The sequence below is a fragment of the Leopardus geoffroyi genome, chromosome D1, assembly GCF_018350155.1.
Source record: "Leopardus geoffroyi isolate Oge1 chromosome D1, O.geoffroyi_Oge1_pat1.0, whole genome shotgun sequence".
Lineage (NCBI taxonomy): Eukaryota > Metazoa > Chordata > Mammalia > Carnivora > Felidae > Leopardus > Leopardus geoffroyi.
The window spans coordinates 24,196,751-24,219,774 of NC_059329.1; the positions used below are offsets into that span (position 1 = coordinate 24,196,751).

Here is a 23,024-nt window from a genome sequence, read left to right on the forward strand (position 1 = left end):
TGCACTTCCAGACTCCAGAACTGTCAGAAAAGAAATGTCTGTTGTTTAAGTCACCCAGCCTGTGGTATTTTGTTACGGCAGCCTGAGCAGACTAATTCCAGGGCTGTCTGTGATGTCTTGTGGCAACAGGGGTGAGGCTGTCATTTTAGGGAAGGCGTTAGCAAACCCAGTTGCAGTGACACATTTAAAAAGACTTCTTAAGCATGTTTTACCAGTAATAAAGCTGACTTTCCCCCCTCCATCTCTCTAGTATGTTCTATGTATATATTTGTTTAAGTTTTTATTTTAATTACAGTTTGATGTGCTATATTTCTTGTTTTTAATTATTTTTTAAGTTATTTATTTTGAGAGAGAGCATGATCGGGGAGGGGCAGAGAGAGAGAGAGAGAGAGGGAGAGAGAATCTCAAGCAGGACATGCTCATGCTGACGGCATGGATCCTGATGTGGGACTCGAACTCACAAACCATGAGATCATGACCTGAGCAAAGTCATGAGCCGGGTGCTTAACTGACTGAGCCACTCAGGCGCCCCTCATTTTGTTCCAAAGTGGAAATGTGGTAAGTGTGGTCAGCTTTCAGTTGAAACCCTGGGATGAGGTATTTGCCATCTTTGGCCTAACTCCTTCAGATGCCATTAGTTATTTTTGCACTTGAGAGCTATTTCACATTGTTGTCGCTTCACATCCCAGAGAGGGCCAAAGAAGCCAACTCCAGTGAACGTTTGGAGATAAGCTCACCCTTTGTGCCAAGGGCCTTTCTTCCTTATATTTAAGACGTGGAGTGAAAACGGAAATAGCTTCTGCAAAGTTGTATTCCATTTATCCTAAAATCTTTAAAATGTCCATACGTCAATATCTACAAAATATTTGCATGAAAAGAGATGCGTTTCTCAGGATAAATTAAAACCAAAGGGGCTAACAGCATGTGCCATGCTGTTAAATGCTTCAGGAGAATCATGCGTAGTTCTTATCCTGTAGAGGCTTCAGGATCCATTGTAACCAATCACAAGCCCTGAATTTAAGAAGCCACAGTTTAATTGAGGAAGTTATCAGCCTATTTTCTTGGGACGGTTGATGAAACCCATCTTTTTCCTCAATGGAGAATCCCAATGGAGAGCAGAAGGAGCATCAGGAAGGCTCTTTTTTTCCCCCACTCTAGAGCTGTATAAGAAGTATCAGCTTGGTGGGAGATGTTTTCAGCCACCCAACCCACACAGAAAACCAAGAATGATGTGTTGTCTGTATTGAGAATGATTGTAAACAGTGCATCAGCTCATTGCAGCAGTGCTATTCCCAAATTCCGTAAGTGGTCGTGGATGCTTTAACCAGGCAGCACAGCGCAAAGTGACTAATCTTCTATGCAGCTGCAATGTTAATGGGCCAACTGTGTTATTGCACATTTGCCTGGAAGGAACAGCGGTGCCTAAATGGATTGCTATGATTTTGAATACAGACAGAAGGACCCACCACCATGAACCCATGTTAGCAACTGACACACCATACACTAGGATGGGGCCTCGTCGCTATCTTGCCCCTCTCAGCTCCTGGAGGCTGGCAGATCTGGTGCAAAGAGGCAGACGAGAAAGAGAGCAACTTGAAAGAGAGAGAAGCTTGTAGACTTTCCTCGGGCATTCAGATGAGGCAACCACGTTCCAGTGTGTACTGACTTTGCCATAAGACAAGCCAATGATCTGTGGCTGATGGTCAGCAGGCATGGGTGGATCAGATCATCTGGTGGAAAAATGAAAAGGGATTTGAAGTCAGGACTCAGAATTTGCTGCTGATTCTTAATAGTAACTTAAGCTCTTGCCCTTGTCTCTTTTTCCATCTTTGAACACAATGATTGTCTCTCATTAACTTCCAGAGAAAGACTACTTATGCTTAGAAATTAATGTTCTTTGCCAAAGCTCAACAGAGGATGAATGTCAGGTTTGTTCAACGCCAATCACCTTGCATGGTGATTTTTGTGGCTCCAGATGCTAGGGGTGCTGGGGTACAAATGCAGAGTCAGGGTTTATCCTAAGGGAAGGACGGGTTCATGGAGATTTTTCACTTCCCTCTTTCACTTTGCATCACCCTCACTTGTACCCATCATCATTTTTCAGACAAAATTAGAGGAAAGTAAACAATTGTCTAAGGAAGCCCTCCAAACAAAAGTAAATCAAAGGCAGCAGGATGCTGAGAAACTTGTATAGGAGGAGTGGAGACTACGTCATCTTTATTTCTTGGTGATGGGAGCCAGATTTACCGACTTTAAGTATAAAATGCTGGGAGAAGGATGGGCATCATTGCTTTAATGATCAGAAGCCTTCACCCTATTCCTTGGGCCCTTGATGAAGGAACAGTTAAGATCACTATGACATATTCTGATAGTGAACGAATTTCTCCTTCACAGTAGTTAGCAACATTAACTTTTAAATTATTCAGGTGGCCAGATATTCTTTGCTAAATATTAGTCAAGTTTGTTTTTCCTTCCAGGTATTTCTCCTCTTTTCCCTTTTCCCACATTTGAGCATGGCCTGTATAATGGAATACTACTCAGCAATGAAGAAAGAATGAAACCTTGCCACTTGCAACAACGTGGATGGAACTAGAGGGTATTATGCTAGGCAAAATAAGTCAGTCAGAGAAAGACATATCATATGATTTCACTCATGTGTGAAACCTGAGAAACATAGGGAAAGGGAAGGAAAAATAAGATAAAAACAGTGAGGGAGGCAAACCATAAGAGACTCTTAAATACAGAGAAGAAACTGAAGGTTGCTGGGGAGGGGAGGTTGGAAGGGAGGTGGGTGGGGGGATGGGTTAAATGGGTGATGGGTATTAAGGAGAGCACTTTTTTGGGAGGAGTACTCGGTGTCATATGTAAGAGATGAATCATTGGGTTCTACTCTTGAAACCAAGACTATAGTGTATGTTAACTAACTTGAATTTAGATAATAATAATAAAAAAAGCATGGCCTCAAGAAGACTTATGGGAAAGTCAAAATGAAGGAGTCTTCCTGCTTTTGGTTTTCAAAAGACTAAGCCCTAAGGAGAATGAATGGTTAAAAAGGAGGGAAAACAGAGCTTAAGGGCAATGACAAGAATATTATTAAAAAGATTGGGGTGCCTTAGTGGGTCAGTCAGTTAAGTGACTGACTTTGGCTCAGGTCATGATCTCATGGTTCGTGAGTTCGAGCCCCGCATCGGAGTCTGTGTTGACAGCTCAGAGCCTGGAGCGTGCTTTGGGCTCTGTGTCTCCCTCTCTCTCTGTCCCTCCCCTGCTTATGCTGTATGTCACTCTCTCTCTCTCAAAAATAAATAAACATTAAAACATTTTTTTTTAAAGATAGACCATGCAATCTGAGATGATAATAAGGGAGTAATCTGAGATGGTTGCAGAAAGGATGAAAGAGAGGGATGAAGAATTAGGTGAAAATAGATAGCTAATAGATGAAAATTCTCCATGACTTTGAAGACCATGAATAGTAAAAGGATAGACGATTTTGAGATAGAGAAATTTTGAGTAATGCCAAGGTCTAGAATGAGACTATGGGAATGAGTAGCTTAAGTAGAATGGAAAATGTCATTGGAGATGATATTTGAGAAACTAGAAAGCAATGATGCTGAAGAGGTGGTCCAAATCAGCAGTCATGTCTCCTGGGATACTGATATTGCCCAAGGTATGTATGAAGATGAACAACCAGGTTCTGGATCCCTCAGAGACTATGGAGTGGGACAGATAGGTTACTGTGCTGTATGAATGGATCCAGTATCTCTTTAAGAGATCGGGTTATTTAAAACTTTCTCCATCAGTTTTCTTCACAGTTTCAGGCTTTTTTGAAAACTGCATACCCCATCTTCTTGCTTTCATAATCTGAAGAATATAAACACAAATCCTAAGCCTTTTTAAGCAACAAGCTGTGAAGCCACTCCTGTATTTCAGCAGTCTGGTCCTTAACAGGAGCCCAACAATGTCATAAGATGGGGGTCCCCAAAGTAGAGAACCACAGATACAGATGATCACTCTGACTTACGGAATTCGTCTTTCAAATGCTGCTGAATGAGAGAGTTTTAAAATCTGTCCCATTATTAGCTCAATACTGATAATTTTTTGAAGGTCAAAATTATTTTATTGTGTTCTATTTTTAGTACATTTAGTGATATTTTTTGTATTGATTTACTGGTGTGGTTGTTTGTATTTTCCAAAGATGGGCAATGCAATATCTTGTATCCCTCATGCTTTTCTTCCAATAGGACCTTGACATCTTCCCATCAAGTGGTGTTGTCTATGTCTCTTCCTTTGAAGCTGGGAAGAACTTTTTGACTGCAACAACTAATAAAGAATACACTACAGAAGTGATACTATGTGATTTCTGAGGCTGCATCATAAACACGTAATGTACCTCCACCTTGTTCTCTTGGAGCACATGTTGAAACTCAGCATCCAGGCTGAGAAAGAGTCTAAATTAGCCCATATGTAGAGACCACTCAGACAGGCCATGTTGACAGTTTACCTGAGGTCCCTGCAATCAGCTAGGATCAACTGCCAGACGTGCTTGAAAGCCCCCCAACCCTTTCCAAGCTCCAGCCAACAACTCACCCAAAGTCTTTGAATGTTTCAAAATCGAGGTCCCACATGTCATCCATTGTACAAGCCATTTCTGCTACTCTGTGTCCAAATTCCTTACCCCTAAGTTCCATGGGTATATTTTTTAGAAGTTTTTAGTTGGTTTGTTGCACAGAAATAGATTACCTGAGCAATGGGGAACTAATAAAAGTTATTTGAGTTAAAGTGCATAAGAGTCTGTATGTGCTCATGCACTAAAATGAAGCCTTCTCCTGATTTAATCAAACCCATACCAAACTGGCAATTAACTCATTAACCTTCAAAACTGTCAGGGTATAGGTGATGTCCTTAGGATCCATGGAGCCGAGTTAGCATGAGTGCAGTTCTACAATAGAGAATAAAATTTAAAAAGATTGTGTTGGATTGCACCAAAACATTGTTTGCTACTCCTCTTCAGATTCTTCTGGTACTTTCCTTAGTTATTTATCCTCAGCTTTTTTTTGTAGCAAAAGATCTGCCTGACTCTTTTCAGTTCCTAGGTAACTTTTAGCCTTTGTCTTTCTCTGACAACTCCTCCTTCTACTTCTGCATGTATCTGCTTTTATTTTTTTCTTTCTTCATTTATTTATTGCATACATCTGAGTTTAGATCACAGGCTGGATATCATGCTTAATATTTGCTTCCCTGGAACCAACAAATCCTAATGCTTTCTGGCTTTTATTCTGTCAAATTTCTATCATATCACACATGACTAAAACTCATTTTGTCACAAAAATCTCAAATATTGCTCCAGACACAGATTGGCCCAATGGTGAATTCTACCAAACATTAAAAGAAGAATTTAAACTGATTATCTACAATCTCTTCCAGAGGAAGGGGGCACAGAGGATAATTTCTAACTCATTCTATAAAACTAGCACTACCCTTATACTAAAACCAAAGACATTATAAGAATAGAAAACTGACAACAAATGTATCTCATGAACATAAATGCAAAAATCCTCAATGAAATATTAGCAAATTGAATTTAAAAATGCGTAAAATTACGTACTGCAATGGGGTGAGGTTTATCCAAGTATGCAAGATGCAAGGCTGTTTCAATGTTTGAAAATCAATTAATATAAACCATCTCATCAACAGGCTAAAAAAGAAAATTCACATGATCATATCAATAGATGGAGAAAAAGCATTTGACAAAATCCAACATCAATTCATGACGAAAACTCTCGGTAAACCAGGAATAGAGGGGACCTTCCTCAACTTAATAAAGATTCTAAAAAAACAAAACAACAACAACAGACCTATAGCAAAAACAACAACGACAACAACAACAAAAAACAAAACAAAAAAAACCCAACTTACTTAATGGTGAGAATGATACTTAATGGTATTCTTTCCCACTAAGATCAGGTTCACATTGAGCATATCCCTTCTTGTCACTCCTTTCCAACTTTGAGCTGAAAATTTTAGCTGATGTGATAAGGCAGGAAAAGAAGAGAAAAAAACATACAGGTTGGGAAGGAAGACATAAAACTCTTATTTCACAGATAACATGGTTGACTAGGCAGAAAATCCAACAGAATCCATTTTAAAACCTAAGATTCAAGGTTAATAGGTAAAAGTTAATCACTTTCCTATACACGGGAATACTGTTTACATTACCACTGCAAAAAATGAAATACTTAGATGTGTATGTAACATAGTGTATATAAAATCCATATAGGAAAACTGTAAAACTCTCATGAGCAGAATCAAAGAACTAAGTGAACGGAGAGATATTCCATGCTTCATACGATGGAGCAAAGATAATCTCTTCAACAAATGATGCCAGAACAACTGGCCATCTCCATGCCAAACAATGAATCTAGACATAGACCTTATATCCTTCACAAAAATTAACCCCAAACGTGTCATACTAAAGGTGTAACATAAAACTATATAAATCCTAGAATGTAATACAGAAGGAAACGCGACCTTGGATGCATTTTTAGGTACAACACCAAAGGTGTGGTCCATAATTAATAATTGATACTCTGGACTTCATTAAAAGTAAAATCTTCTGCTCTGTGAAAGAAAATGGGAAGAGAATGAAAGGACAAACCACGGGGAGAAAGTATTTGAAGGCACATCTGCTAAAGGACTGCTACCCAAAATATGAACTCTTAAACCTGACAATGAAAAAACAAACAACCCAATTAAAAAAGAGCCAAAGACCTTAAATGACACCTCACCAAAGAAGGCATACAAATGGCAAATAGCATATGAAAAGATGCCCCACATTATATGCCCGCAGGGAGATAAAAATTAAAACTGCAATGAAATACCACCATGCACCTATAAAAATGGCCAAAGCCTGGAACACTGACAACACCCAATGCCAGTGCAGATGCAGAGCAAAGGAAACTTGAATTCATTATTGGTTGCAATGAAAAATGGTACAGCCACTTTGGGAGACAGTTAGGCAGTTCACTGTATGATCCAGCAGTCATGCTCCCTGGTGTTTACCCAAAGGGGTTGAAAACTTCCATCCACACCCAGACATTCACATAGATGTTTGTAGCAGCTTTCTTCATAATTGTTAACCCTTGGAGGCAACCAAGATGTCCTTGCGTAGGTGAGGGGATATGTAAACTGTGGGGCATCCAGACAATGGGATATTATTCATCACAAAAAGAACTGAGCTATTAAGCCATGCTAAGACACGGAGGAGAGTCAAATGCATATTACCAAATGAAAGAAACCAATCTGCAAAGTCTATAAGACTGTATGATTCCAACTATATGACAATCTGGAAAATACTAAACTGGGGACACATCAGAAAGACTAGTGGTTGCCAGGGGTTGTGAGGAATGGGAGGAGAATGAATGGGCAGAGCCCAGAAGATGGTTCAGGTGGTGAAAATACTCTGTGGAATACTGTAATGGTGCATGCCTGTCACTGTACATTTGTCCAACCCATAGAACATACAACACCGAGAAGGAGCTGTAATGTAAACTACAGACTTCGGGTGATTGTGATGTGTCGGTGTAGGTTCATCACTTACAGTGAAATGTACCATCCTGGTGGGGGATGTTGACATAGGGGAGGCTATGAATGTGGGGGGGGGGCTGAGACATATGGAAATTCTCTGTACCTTTCCCTTAATTTTCCAGTGAACTTGAAAGTGCTCTAAATAAAAAGGCATAAAAAGTCAAATATCTCTATCTCATTTTGACCTTTTATTATAAGCATCTTTACTAATTATGTGTGTGTGTGTGTGTGTGTGTGTGTGTGTGAGAGAGTATCTCAGGGCAACTTTGTGTGTAAATGTATAGATCACACACAAAGAGACATGTGGGTTTACTTGTTTTATATCTGCCCTGGAGTATGTCATTGAATATATAACACAAAACTAAAATTATTTGGAATGGATTATAATATCCAGACTGTCTTAGGAACACAGTCTCATATCTTATTATCCTCAGAGCTTAAACGACTTTCCAATTGTCTAGTTTAAAGATTTTATACTAACATTTAAATGTATATCCTCTTGACTTGCCCTGAATGGATGCAGAGAAAATAATACAGAGAAAATGATCACAAAACCTGCTCATATATTCAAGCATTATTCTCTTACAGGCTTAAACACTGCCATAAAATGTGGCCTCAGAATGCAGAGCATATGAAAACCCAGTTGAAGAATTCTTTCCTATATCGTATTCTTACCTTGGGTACATATAATGCTGCAGATGTATTTCCCAGTCATATTTTCCTCCTGTCAGAATCTGTGCAAAACACACTTGGTCATTCACATTTGTTTTACAAACAAAACCTAAGAGAAATAATCTTTTTTCTCCTCAGTAAGAAGTGTATCACTATTGGGGCGCCTGGGTGGCGCAGTCGGTTGGGCGTCCGACTTCAGCCAGGTCACGATCTCGCGGTCCGTGAGTTCGAGCCCCGCGTCGGGCTCTGGGCTGATGGCTCGGAGCCTGGAGCCTGTTTCCGATTCTGTGTCTCCCTCTCTCTCTGCCCCTCCCCCGTTCATGCTCTGTCTCTCTCTGTCCCAAAAATAAATAAACGTTGAAAAAAAAAAAAAAAAAAGAAGTGTATCACTATAGTTATTAATGAGCCGCAAAGACCAGACCCGGAGACAAAGCTTTGTATTTTGACCAATATCTTTTTGAGAAAATCCCTAAGAGTTTTTCTTTGCCTGTTTGTTTTTTGAGGGTAGACGTGTCTGTTTCTTAAGAGTAGAAGTGTCTGTTTGTTTTTTAAGGGTAGACGACTGTCACTAAAAGGAATAAACCCTGGCAGGAGAAATGGATGAATATTTCAACCTGGTGCTATTTTGCTTTCGGCCCAGAAAGGCAAAACACATTTCTGCTAATAGATTTTTTTTTTCTCCTGTCACATGTACTGCAGGTTATAGAACGCAAATTATGGTAAATCTCCTGCTCTTTGCATTAGACACAAATAAACAAAAAATGCCAACCAAACAAAAGAATATGATTTATAATTCTCTATAATTGCATCTCTTTCGAGCAATATATAATCATACTGCCTCTCTCATTTTACAGCTTAGGAGGGATGGGTGAAAACACTTTTTTTTTTTTACTTTTGCTGATAAAAAATAATAAGTAGAATAATAAAACCCATCCATTTTCCTGAGTGTATTGTAGAGAAGGAGCAAAATTCTCTGGCTGTTTATTAATCAGTTGGATTTGTAAATGCAGAGTATTTGACTTAAGCTCAATCTGCTCCCAGACAAATATCCCCACAGCATGTTATGTATTAAACCATTTTTCTCAGATTAAAATCTTCCAAGTGGAGCCTCCAGTGCTGCGATCATTCAGGATCCTGAAGGCTGACTGGAGACTTTTTTTTCTGATGGAAAGGTCATTTTCCTCTAACTGCCATTCTCCCTGCCTGCCTCAGGCTCATCAGATGTCCAGAGTTTCCCTCTTTGAGCCTTCACTCTTAACCCTACCTAGAAAGAGAGTGTTGTGATTTCAACTGCCAAAGGGACTCTGTTATCTGTAGGAAAGTTGGGGTCCAGTGGAAAACAGGATCCATTTTTTGTTTAATATTTCGTAGCATATTCATTTGTTAGATTTTATTCAGGGATTTGATAGGTTGCCTACTTTATGGAGTATTCAATCTATCAACATATCATGATTCAGCCTTTCATCCCTTCATTCCTTCATTCATCTTATTCACCCAGTCAATCAGAAACATTTGGGTGCTTACTGTATGAGAGGTCCCATGAATATAGCAAGCAAAAAGATAGACAAGTTCTATATTCCCTTGATGTTTGGTTACCAGCAGGGGAGACCAACAAACAAACACATGGATAAATAATACTTTGTGTTACAGCAAATGTAAATTTCCAGAGACGGCAAAGGGTTTGGCATGCTCAGAAATAAAGGGTAGGCATTGCAGCTGAAGCATGATTAGTGAAGAGAAGAAATTCGAGAGGGAAAGGAAAAAAAAGTTGGCCATGGAACCAAGTTTGGATTTTATTAAAACGAGATAGCGTTGAGAAGCTTCAGTCCAAAGAGTGATGATGTGATCTGATGTAGAGTTCTAAGCAGTCACCTTGCCTCCCATGTAATGATGTAATAACATAAAATGAGATCAAGAAGATTAGCTGGAATATATCATAGCAATCTGGAGGAAAGAGATGGTGGTTTGGACTAAAGCAATGATGAAGTTACAGAGGACTGAAATATACTTAAAAAAGTAAAATCAATGGGATTTGATGATGGAAGAAAGGTAGAGAATAAGGGCACTGGGTATTTATGGATGGTGTAACAGTGGTATTTGGGTTGCTGCACTGTGATGCTAATTTTTAAAGTTTATTTATTTTTGAGAGAGAGAGAGAGCATGAGTGAGGGAGGGACAGAGAGAGAGAGAGAGGGAGCGAGAGAATCCCAAGTAGCCTGTGCGCTGACAGCATGAGGCATGGGGCTCAATCCCATGAACTGTAAGATCATGACCTGAGCTGAAATCAAGAGTCAGATGCTTAACCAATTGAGCCACCCAGGTGCCCCATAATGCTATTTTTTGATAAGAAAATCTGGACGGAGGGCAGGAAGAACATATTTGAGTAGGTTATCAAAAGTTCTATATTGGAACAATTCTGCTAAATATACCTATTAAGATGCCCAAGTGAAAAATGTACTTGTAGATATCAGGATGGAGATTTATACATTGGAGTTATCAACATAGACATGATATTTAAAAGCATCATGCTGAGCACCTAGGGTAAGAATGTAAATAAAGAAGGGAAGAGGGTTCATAACAAAGATCTAGGTCAACATGTAAAAGCTACATGGAGAAGTAGCAAGCAAACAACTAAGCAGAGAGGTACCAGTGAAGTGGGAAACAAATCAGAAGAGTGTGTGGAATCGTAGAGAATAAAGTATTTCAAGACGATAGAAGTGCTCAACTATATCAGGTACTAAGATCTGGCAACAAGTGCTCAAGGGCTTTCAAAAAAGTCATTTTAATGAGGTTGGGAGGGATGAGAGTCAGACTGGAAAGAGCTTCAGAGTAAAATGGTTGAGTTGTAGACAACTTAGAAGTACAGATCCTTTGTTTAAAATGGCCAAGAGTTCATACTTTGTACTGAACTGTATTTGGAATCTAGGTTGCAGTCTCTTCAAAATGTGGATATTGATATTTCTTACGTTCTAAAATTTTTTTTAATGTTCATTTATTTTTGAGAGAGGGAGACAGACAGAGTGTGAGCTGGGGAAGGAGCAGAGAGAGAGAGAGAGAGGGACACAGAATCCAAAGCAGGCTCCAGGCTCTGAGCTGTCAGCACAGACCCCGATGTGGGGCTTGAGCTCACCAACTGGGAGATCATGACCTGAGCTGAAGTTGGATGCTTAACCGACTGAACCACCCGGGCGCCCCTCTATAATTATTTTTAAACTTAATTTAGGTAATACACCTAGAATGCTTTTGATAGTGCTTGAAACAACACAAGTGCTCAAGAAATGATGTTGAGTTGGAACTTTTGACTGAAGCACTGAGATAATGACAGAAATTCCAAAGTAAGATGCCAGTGCACTATAAGGCACACGCAAAGTAGGATCTCTCTGAAAACGTGTTATGCCTCTTGAATTCCCTTCACCCACAGAGTCATTTCAAAGGAGTCTACTATTTGAGAATTTTTGGTGAAGACAATTTTTTGAGGGAACCATGGAAATGCCATGAAACCTCCTGTCAGTCTCCATTTAGAGACCTTGAGAAGGCGCCAGTGTGTCTTTGGCAGGTGTGGTGGGCTAATATCTGACTCACACTTAGATAATCTGGAGGATAGAAGAGGAGGGCTAGTGAGTTGCTGCAGGTGCCACATGGGGTCATGGACTATACTGTTGGCTCCGCAGATTGAGAGTTAATCTGGGGCTGTTTAAAACTCTAAAAGGGTATGGATTCCAAAGAAAAAGTCTGTGTGGAGTGGACCGGTGAAGTTACCTGGGCTTAGCAGGAAGCAGCAGCTGGGGGAATAGAATGCATGGTCTGCATCCTGGGATTTACAGTGTAGGAGCCCAGCAGGAGGAGCGCTCGGAACCCAGGGAAACATGCAGAGTCCAGAGAATTGGCTTAAACATCTGCCACCTTAAGACAGATGAGTGAGAGGAGAACTTTTCGATGCTTATAAGTTTATGACTCCTCTTTTCTTCCCGTTCCCTCACCCAATCCCCTGCAGAGTCAAGGGAAACTGAGCAAAAAGGCAGAAGCCAGTGGTCTATCCTGCCTTCCCAAGTGTCAGGTCTATCATCTGCCACAGTCAGCAGGGTGGGCAGAGGAGGGGGAGAGACAAGAGAAGTCTGCCCTTGGCATGAAGACCAAAGGGTTGATTATATCAGATTAGATTTCTGTGACTAAGTTGACCAGTCTCCATCTTGGGGAGCCTACTGTGAACACATCTTTCTCCGGGGTTAAGGCATCTCTGGCAGTCCAGGCTCCAGCAACCATGTCCCATACAGCTGAAGAGTGTTTGGTCTGGAGTAGACTGCCTGAATTAGGATCCCCCACTTGCCAACTGCGTGGCCTCAACTGGGTTCTCTCTCTTCTCTGTCTCTAAGGTTTTTTCATCAGTAAAACGGAGAATGATAGTATTTTCCACCTCTTGGCCTTTTTGCGAGGGTAAAACGAACACATGTGGAAAGTTTAGAGCAATGTTCATTGAAATAAATAGCTGATAAACAGTATCTATTATTAGTTTTGCTGACAGGGTTTGATAGAGACATGTTAATGAAACATCCTGGCCTGTCTAACCACAGTAATACTCTGAAGAAGATTAGGCACAGAGTTTGATGAATTAAAGTCACAATGCTGGATGATACAGAGCTGGCAACCAGTCTGGGAATAGACCACTTTTATTAGGTGCCTACAGTGGACAGATAGTGGCTTGTAGGCATTCCAGGACTCCCGCATCTCCCCCGCCATACTCAACCCATCCCTATCCTCAAACCCCGCTCTAGATCACATAGATCAATTCCAATTTCCTTTCCCTCCCAGTGCATTTCCACAGTCACTCAGACTTTGTGATTCTAAACACCATCACAGCCCCTGATTCGGAGGCCAGGCTCCTTAAAGATAGAGACCTGAGACCATGCCTATTTAGCAACAGGTATCTCAAATCACTATTACATGCAACTCTCTGACTCCCTGTGCTTGTTGACTCAGCACACAATCCCCTCCAAACACTTGAGCATCAGTAGAGGCCAAGGGCGAGAGTAGTGGTTTGGGAATTCAATTCCCCTTCCATCCCTATAAATAGCTGCTTTAATTTGAGGCTGAACCCCCTTTCTGCAGGAGCCTGGCACTCTCACTGCTTAGAAATCAAGGATGTCAATCTTCCCTGCTGTCAACCTTTAACCAGAGTCAATTGCACAGGGGCTTGTGTTGCCCACTTCAGTGTCCTTGGGATATTTCCTTTCTGGTTTGTCTGGCCTTGGCTAAAAGTTCTGGATTCACATTCCAGGCAACATTAAGTTTCCTTTCCCATACACGTTCATGCTCACAAACCCTTGGAGTTTGACAAATTGTTTCAGTTCCCACCAAGCCGGCTAGCTTGGCAAATCCATCAGACCTGCCAACATTTCACAGAGTGAGTTTAGAGGGGAGGATATCTTGTCCCAACTGGTAGCTCCACTTATGGGCAGAATGCCCATACATTTGTAGTGTTCTAAGTCACAATGAGCGCCTAGCACACCGTGGGCAATAACGGTGATGATGATGATGATGATGATGATAATGATGATGATGAAGGTCGGGAAATGCTCTGAAATACATTTCTGAGGCATCATCCTCAGCTATATCTTAGACTTTTACTCATGGCTCGGGCACATTGTGTTTGATAGCTACTGGTTGATGTAAATACACTTGGTACAATAATTCACCAAATTCGTTAAGTGCTAAGCCAAGAGGGGATACCAAGATGAACAACCCAAGATTCTCATCCTGGAGAGATTTATAATTTCAAAGATATGATAAGCATCTAAGTGGCTAGGAACAAGACTTGCGTAGAACCAGAGCCATCAGAGTTCCAGGTGGAAGACTGTGAGTTCAGGAAAGGGGCGGCACCATGACTGGTCTCCAGAATCAGCAGAGTCTCTTCAGAGAGGTGACATTGGAGCTAGACCTTGGAATCTTAATCTGGGATGGAAGAGGATTTTAGTGGAGGGACAGCCTTTGTGAATGATCATTAGGAAGTTTTTTCTCTAAAGGGGCAGAACAAGCTGGAGTGAGTTGAGGGTCGTTAAGGAGAGCAAAAATAAAGGGCCCCGCAGTCCGAGAGGAAACACTTTGCAGTCACTGACAGACTATGTGATGGTAAGTCACCGAAAGACACAAGACCCAGCCTCATCTATAAAAATGAAACGTTGAGTTTCAGTGTCTTGGGTCTAACCATTTTTTTGTTTTGTTTTGTTTTGTCTTGTCAAATAGTGTTTTTTGTACTCTGTAGTTGTGAGGGATGTCTATACAGTGGTTACAAGAATATCTTCTTTATTTAGTAGAGAGAAGTTCCTACCCCCTCTCCCGTAAGCTGCAATATTTGTTCTGTGCCAAGGTCCTAGATCTGAAAGAGCATGAACACTGTAAGGTTGGCTTCAGCAAACCCATCTGACATTACACTCTCCACTCAGACCTTTATTGCACAGCAGGCCAACCGCCAACCTTCTCCTTGGTTCATGAAGGATGTCACTCTTCTTAACCACTTACTGCTTCTCATGCCAGTATGATTATTATAACACCCACCCCACCTACCTGTCCCAGGGGATTCTTCAGGCTGCAACTCAAATTTCACCTTCCTCGTGAATCCTCACTTATTTCTCCAGACCTATGATTCATTCCACATCTATGGGAATGGGAGAAGCTATTTCAAATGCCAGACAACTGAGCCGTGGGAATTGTCACTGCTATATTCCATTCCAGGAAAACAAGTCCCACCCACCCAACAGTCAGTGGGCCATACCCACGTTTGTTTAGTGTCAGTAGTGCCTTGCTGAGTTCTAGAACATCGCTATATGAATGTTTACTGATAAATTCCTGTATCATAGAAATCATAAGATTTCCCTAACTTTAAGTGCAGATTCAATAAGCAGGGAGGTTCCTTCACATGGACATGCTACTCTGGAGAGCTGTCAGCCACTTTTTCCAGGGACAACTTCACATGTTTGAATCCATGGGAAGAGAGGAAAGAAAGGAGGGATCAAATTCCTCAGGAAGTTCTTCGTGGTGTCCTAATGTCATGTGACCTTGCTATGTGGAGATACTACTATTCTGACCCTCCGTCCTGGGTGGTATCTATTCTGAGGATTTAAATGCACTGAAAAGAAGCAATCAATAGCCCAGCACTTTTGCAGATTTTCAATTAATGAGAATCTACTTTGTCAAGTTTATTAAATGAGTTGTGGAGAAGAGGAAGGCAAGAGACAATTAGACAAAGTAGTGGGATGTGTTAATTGAACATTGTGTACAAAATTCAAAAACCCAGAATCTGGAAGTTCCAGGACTCTACTAGGAACTTTATCCTCCTCATAGGGCAGAAAGACAGGATGGCTTCTAACAATCCTTGCATGAGTTTTGTGCCTGGGGAACAACAGAACTGTAGCCCTGAAAACATTCAATGCTAAAAAAAATTACCTTTAAATTTTTTCATACATATTTAAGAAGGAATTAGCTCCCCTGAATGAGGCATAATAAGCGGTGAAATTCAGCCACGGAGTCTTGGCCCTAATTTATGCTAAGTGGACAATGATTGATGTCAAATTGCAGAGGAATACCTAAGAAATTACCTACCACAGTCACAGAAATATCAGAAGAATTTATCATAATTAATGGTATTGCTCTGAGAACCAAAGGAAGGGTGAGGAGTTTGCATTTCTTATAAAGTGCTGACTATATTATTTGCTTCAGGTAATAATTACAGCACCCAGGCTTGCTAAATGGCAACAGTTAACATGCAGAGGTGATAAACAAAGCTCTGGCAATAGGCAGGCTAGTTTAATCTTCAACCTGAATGTGAGCTGCCTGTTTCTATAACATATAATGTGTCAGTTAGCTCAACCCTCTTATGTTTTGGAGGACCAGAGGTTAGCAGGAGCAAAATAATGCAAATCCCTAATTGTATCCCAGTCACGTGTTGGGGCTGTTCTAAAGAGATCTTTCAAATATCAGAATAAAGTGACAGCGCAAATAATGACTTTGGATTTCTAGAAGATCTATCACTCAGGACCTCAGAGCTTTGCATATCTGGGAGGTGGCACACATTTTTCAGATGCAAGCAAAATGAGAGAAGGCCACTGGCATATTTTGATTTCTACTATGTGTCATCTGAAGTACTTTGCATCCAATATCTTATTTAAAACTCACAGCCATCCCGTGGCAGTGCAATTATTCTTTTATTGTACAAATAAAGAACTGAGGCCAGGGGACATTCCGTGAACTTGTACTAGGTTACATGGTCAATCATTGGCAGAGGTAGGATCAGAGCCAAAGACTGTCTGGGTCCAGACCCCAGGATCCTTCCATTCCCCCATTCTAGAGAGATTAGCTGACAGCCAAGGGCAGGGCTATTGTTTCCTTACTCATACTACTCTTTGTTACTCTATTATTTCTGCCCTTACTCCTGAATTATGACAGAGCCTTGCAGAAGTCATCCCTATGCTACATGATTCAGTGCCCTTCTATTTTAAATGTGAAAAACACCCTCATTCCAAATATTGGAAATGCAGCAGAGTAATTTTGCCAGAGCACCGTGGTAAGATTAATACTGTACTACTGCATTGCGTGTATATCTAAAACTTGTGTGATATATAATTTGAGATTTCTTTCTTCAGGAGTGGTTGATTTGCATTGATCCATTCACATTTTCCCATTTTAGAGACATTGGTCAGATAGATACTCCTGGCTGTTTTCCTTCATGGTTATGGGTGCAAGGACGTATGTTTCTATGGCTAGAGCGTTCCTAGGGATCAGGTTGGAGACCTTCACTGGCCCTTATTAACCTCACTAACTCTGATAGTTATTTGGAAGAGGAGCTTCTGGCCTAGGCTGAAATCTATCTTGGGACTTTTCACTCCAGGGGCTGAGGTCTACCCACTGGGTGCCGATTTTAGGTGGAATTAGTCACAGCTCTTCCAATATGTTATTCATTCATTTTTCACAGGCAGGCTGCATCATATTTAGCAACAAACATCTCTGTACGTGCGTGCATGACCTGAAAGTCTGGTGAGGCCCACTGTTTCTTCACTGTACAGTTCATTTATCCTCCTAGGATGCTACCATATCCTGACAACTGCCAAGGCTCTGGGATTGCTTCTCTGTCTGCTGTCAGAGCACTTTGGTCATTTGCCCACTGATGACTTATTCTGCCTGTGCCATTGTCTTTCCATTAAACTGTGAGTTCCTTCAGAATAAGAGTAGCCCCCTTTTCACTTTGTTTATTGCCTTCCACATGATCTGGCACCTAGTAAACATTCCATAAATGGCTGTGGAATGAATGGAAAGGGATAGGCATGGTTGACTGGATGTCACTGGCATCAAACCCATGAGCCTGGCCTTATTAGCATAGTGCCCTAACCATCAGAGCTAACCAGCCATGGCCAAGAGACATCAGTCTAATTCCCAGGAAGAACAAGTTCTGAGAGCAGCTCCACAGATGTCAGAAAATTGGCATCCTGTATAAAGTTAGAATCCATTCACTGCAGTAAAGGGCTGCCTTGCGTTTCCCCTGCTAAGTGTACATTGGTGTGAATAATGGGTAGAGATAACTAAATGAGAAAGTAACTTAACTTTTAAGGTTTTCCCCCCTAAGGAAGTGGTTCTATTATTTTAAGAGCTGCTGCTACTGTCATCCTGACTGTTGTTTTGTTTCTCTTGTAGATGTCACACAGCTCCTTTAATGGAGCGTATACTAGATACAGAGAGTTGATAAACCTAATGACCAGGAAAAGCACTGTTGGCTTTCTTGACTTTGGACTGACTTCCAGAGCCTAGAGCCTGAAGAAAGTCAGGCAGAGTTTAACTTTATCCTTAGCATAACCTTGCCAGCAGTTTCTCTAAAAGTTTGGAATAAGGGTTGAGGGAAACAGAGACCTCCAGTGGAGATGACATCCCACCAGAAAGGTATCCAAGCATGCTGAACTCCCAGAGCTTACCTGTGGATTCATCACTCCCTGAACGAAATTGTACTTGATGTTCTGTTATCTGATAACAGGAATAGAACTCTGGGGGTGGCGGGGGGGGGAGGGTGCAGAGAGCACAAGATAATGTTTGCCTATGAACTTGGCCAAATCTGCTTCTCATGAAGGAAGATCAGCTGAGAAGATCCTACAAAAGATAGTGGAAGGACTAGACAGACTTTGCATATGGTATTAAATTATGTCCCTATTCTTGCTCTGTGGCTTTAGGTAGTTTACTTACACTCTCTAAGCTTCAGTCCCTTCCCTTGTAAGATGGGAAAACTATCTCTGGTTCTAGGTGGCAGTAGGAATAAATAAAACAATGTATTCAGATTCATACTAAATGCCTATCATAGAACAAATGCTCAATAAATGTTTAGTTTCTTATACCTACCTCTAGTTATAAACACCCAATCATGTATCCGTTAAACCTGGAATAATTGCCTGCTTCTGACCTCAAATAATCTCCTCCTGCTTTTATATATGGTTGGCTCCTATCAAACTCTACAAAAGGAGAGTCTCCTCTGGGGAGTTTTTTGCCCTTCGTACGGGCTGGCTCTTCTTTCTGTGATCGAATCCTAGCTTTGTTATCATACTTATATTATCATACGCACGGCCATGTATTAAAACTGCTTACGCATCTCCTTTATTTATTGTGTGTTATTTGAAACAATAGCCCCTTGTTATATTCTTCTCTGTGACCCAAGGTCAATAGCAGAGGTTGAGTTAGGAATACTGAGTCATAAATAAAGGGACATAAAAAGGAAACTCAGTATTCTGGTTGTTTTAATTCAACATGGGAAAACTTGACAAAGTGTAATGCTTTTGATGGATCCTGAGATGGTATCTTGGGGGAGGGGAGTATTATAAGAGGATAACGTGGTGGGTGGGAGCAAGGGCAACCAAAGCAAAGACAGTATTTCCATGAAATTGAAACTCTAAAGAACAGATGGCACTTTCACTACTGAAGAGAGATATTCATTCATATCAGGCATCAGATTATTTTTTTTTTAAATGTACGCCCGTTGGTAAACTAAGAGGTATAATTTTAAAGATATGTCCTTGAAAAATAACTCAGCAATAGCTCAGGGTAATTAAGTGAGCCTAAGAGAGGAGTAGAAGGCATAAGGAATGAGTTAAGTAGGTTCCATCTGTGATTCAGGTGATGAGGTTGTGTGGAGAGAAATAGGGGGTCCATCTGGGGTCCTGGGGCTTTGTATAGGAGCACCATTGTTTTATGAAGAAATAAACACACCTGTGCTCTGAGTTTGCCAGCAAAGCCAATCTGTTTCACATTTTAAAGTCAGCTCAATCATAAAATCAACGGATCCCTCTGGAACAAAAGTGTGTCAGGGCGACATCCCCCTTCTCCAAATAGGTGTAAACAATCCAACACTAGCGCCCAAGCTAGAGCTTTTCTTGAATGCATGTGGCTACAGAGCTTGCCAGCCTGGATGGTGGCATCAGCATCTTCACCTGGTTTCTATGTCATCCCACTGACCAACACCTGGTATCCTTAGTAACGTGAAATATGTAGCAAAGTCAAAATAAATTAATTAAAAGTTTTGGAAATTTTGAATACTGTTACCTTTGGCATCCTGGAAAAGTAAAGGCAGGCAAAAATTATGATATGAATATTTTCTATAAAGACAAAACAAAAAGAAAAAAAGAAAACAAGTCCACCCTGTCATTTTTCTGGGCTTTGTAGAGTATGAAAAAGTTATTGTGTGTGTGTGTGTGTGTGTGTGTGTGCCTGTGTACATGTAAGGGCAGTGAGCTTGGTGGTAGTGGTGTCTGGGCCCGGAATATGTGCAAATACCGTGTGTTTATTCCAGCTTTCATTTAGCGGAAGCTCAAAAATTTTTGATGTTAGTTTTTCGGTGAGTTTTTTATTTTTTAGGGCAACTTAATACTGTTTACTTGTTTGTTTCTCCAACCTAAGGTGGCTTTTTAAAGGTTAGGTCTCGGTCTAGTTCAGTGGTGAGCCCCTAATGCTCCATACAGAGCCTGGAACATAGTAGATAGCCAAAAATTGATTACTGATATATATTTTTTAATGTTTATTTATCTTTTGAGTGAAAGAGAGAAAGACAGAGTGTGAGCAGGGGAGGGCCAGAGAGAGGATAACACAGAATCCAAAGCAGACTCCAGGCTCTGAGCTGTCAGCAAAGAGCCCAATGTGGGGCTCGACCCCATGAACCGTAAGATCATGACCTGAGCCAAAGTGGGATGCTTAACCGCTGAGCCACCCAGGGGCCCCTATTACTAATTAAGTAAAAGACTAGGGGAGGGGAATGAGAAAGAGAGGAAACATTGACAGCCAAAATCTTCAGATAATTCCTAAAGTTTATTTGCACCCTTAGGAACAGTTATTTGGCGGAAATTTGTTTCTATGTGCTTTATGATCCAGGACGAGTATTGAGAGTCTACAGTGCTAAGGTGGCATTCAGACTGATTTTCACTGGTATACAGTTAGGTAACCTCTCCTGAGCCCTTGTTAGAATAAACATCCACTCTACTTCTATCTCCTGCCTTTGTAAGATTCAGACTGTGAACTAACCACTCTATTTCTCTCAGTTTGAGCCTCTCAGATTTCCACTGATCTTTCCTGCCCACGATCGTCTTCCACATTTGGAACTACCTAGATGCACCAGGGCATAGAGTTACATGTCTTCTTCTTCTCCTTCTCCTTCTCCTTCTTCTTCTTCTCCTTCTTAATGTTTATTTATTTTTGAGAGACAGAGAGAGACAGCATGAGCATGGGAGGGGAGACACAGACTCTGAAGCAGACTCCAGGCTCTGAGCTGTTAGCACAGAACCCAATGTAGGACTTGAACTCACAAACAGCGAGATCATGACCTGAGCCAAAGTTGTACGCTTAACCGATTGAGCCACCCAGGCGTCCCTAGTTACATGTCTTCTTTCATATAAGGCATGTGCATTCCAACATTTTAGAGACAATGCCCCCTTCTCTGTTGTATATAATCCAAAGAGGTCACTCCGGAAATAGACATTTCAATTCAAATTATGGAAAGGGAGGGTTAATATTTACTTGCACAGTTTAATGTATCTCCAGTTATTGGCTGATCAATTGAAGGATAGTCAGATATTGCTAGAAGTACCTATTCAGACTATTTTTGGAATTAGAAAGTCAAAGAGTATGAGGTCAAGGCCAGACTTCCTCATCAGCCAAGTTGTTTGGGTGTTACCATGAGTTGTCTTACACAGTAGCCAGTAACCATATATGGCTATTAAAATTTCTATAAATGGATTAAAATTAAATAAAATTAAAGATATAATTTTGTAGTCTCATCAACCACATTTCAAGTATTCAATAGGCACATGTGGCTAGAATCTACCCTATTGGAGATGGCATCAATAAAGAACATCACGATTCCACAAAGTTCTATTGCTTAGTGCTGTAGAACCTATGTCCTTTGGAAAATTTTAAAGACAGGTTACCTTTAGGGTGCCACCACCAGGGGTATCTGTATGTGTGCGTATGTGTGCGTGCGTGTGTGTGTGTGTGTGTGTGTGTGTCGTGTGTTGTGTTTTGTACTTATAGCATCACCAGAAATAATGAACAATTATTTTGCTACTTGTAGATGATTGTTTCATGATGTTTAAGACTTCTTGTGATTGGGGCTACTTTTGAAGTGGTGCATAAATGATGGAACTATCCAATGCAAAGGTAGAGAGTTGTGATCAAATGAAATTATGCTTACTGTAATTTTTTCTTTTGGATCACTCTGCTGTGCTTTTCTTTCTGTTCAAATATGTGTGCGTTGTTGGGTCTTGAGACAGAAATTTCATAAATTGTAGAGCTGATCTTGCCTTCTCTGTTCATAGTAATGGACAAAGAAATGGCAGGCCAGTAGCAGGCATATCTTGTGGCAAATGCAACCTGGATCATAAATTGTAAGACCTCTTACGTATGAGTAAAACTCTGGTGGGGTCACATGGCCCAAATGCTTATTAAACATATAGAACCAAAATGCCTGCGAAATGTTTAGCTATATACTCAGCTCATGAGTAACCAAGAGTTGACATTTCTTTTTGTCTTACCTGTTCTCCTTTTGCCTTTTTCCTTCCTCCCTCTTCCTAGCTTCCTCCTTCAACCACTAAACACATATTTACTGAGTGTTCATGAGCTTCGGGGAAGGGATTGGTGAACAAACACAGTCCCTATTCTCCTGGAGTTCACAGTCAGGGAAACAGACAACAAAAAATACTTACACAATTAATTATTCAAGAACATTTTGATAAGTACAATAAAGGAGGAATGTAGGATGATAACCAAACAAAAAACCCTGATAACAAGGAGACTTGACTTGGTCTGGACTGTGGAGGTGGAAGAATAATGAATCTGATATTTGGTTTCCCCTTTGTTAATTAATTCTTCCCTCCAGGCAGGCTAGGTGATGTATGTTGTATAAACATATGGCATTGCTGGTATTTCTTTTATGGTGTCTAAGCCTCTCTGAGACTCCTGGTCCAAATTTCAAAGCTGGTCTCATGAAACTGTTCTCAGAGCAAGAGTTAAGAATGACTGCAGGTGGGAAGAATAGAACAGCTGGGAATGGATCAGGAGTAGGGGTGCTACTGTGAGCAATTTTCTTTAACACAAAAATAAATGTATTCTACCAAGGGCTCAGGAGGGGAGAGGTGAGGGCACACACATATTTCTTTGTTGGCATTAATGTTTTCTTGGCAGCTTTGTTACTCTGGACCCATCAGTGTCAACTCATTGATCCGACTTAGCTTGTTGGCTCTCTCCACTGGATAAAAAAA

At 40.8% G+C, this 23,024-nt stretch overlaps 1 long non-coding RNA gene across 1 annotated transcript in view; it reads right to left on the minus strand.

Annotated features, from left to right (window-relative positions):
- Window positions 1–485: 485 nt before the first annotated feature.
- The window catches only part of LOC123602387, a 44,246-nt gene continuing 21,707 nt past the window's right edge, over window positions 486–23,024 (minus strand). Inside the window, exons 2-3 of the long non-coding RNA XR_006714470.1 lie at window positions 5,914–6,021; window positions 486–1,730 (exon numbers count right to left, since the gene is read on the minus strand). This is a non-coding gene — a long non-coding RNA (uncharacterized LOC123602387). The remainder of the gene's footprint in view (window positions 1,731–5,913; window positions 6,022–23,024) is intronic.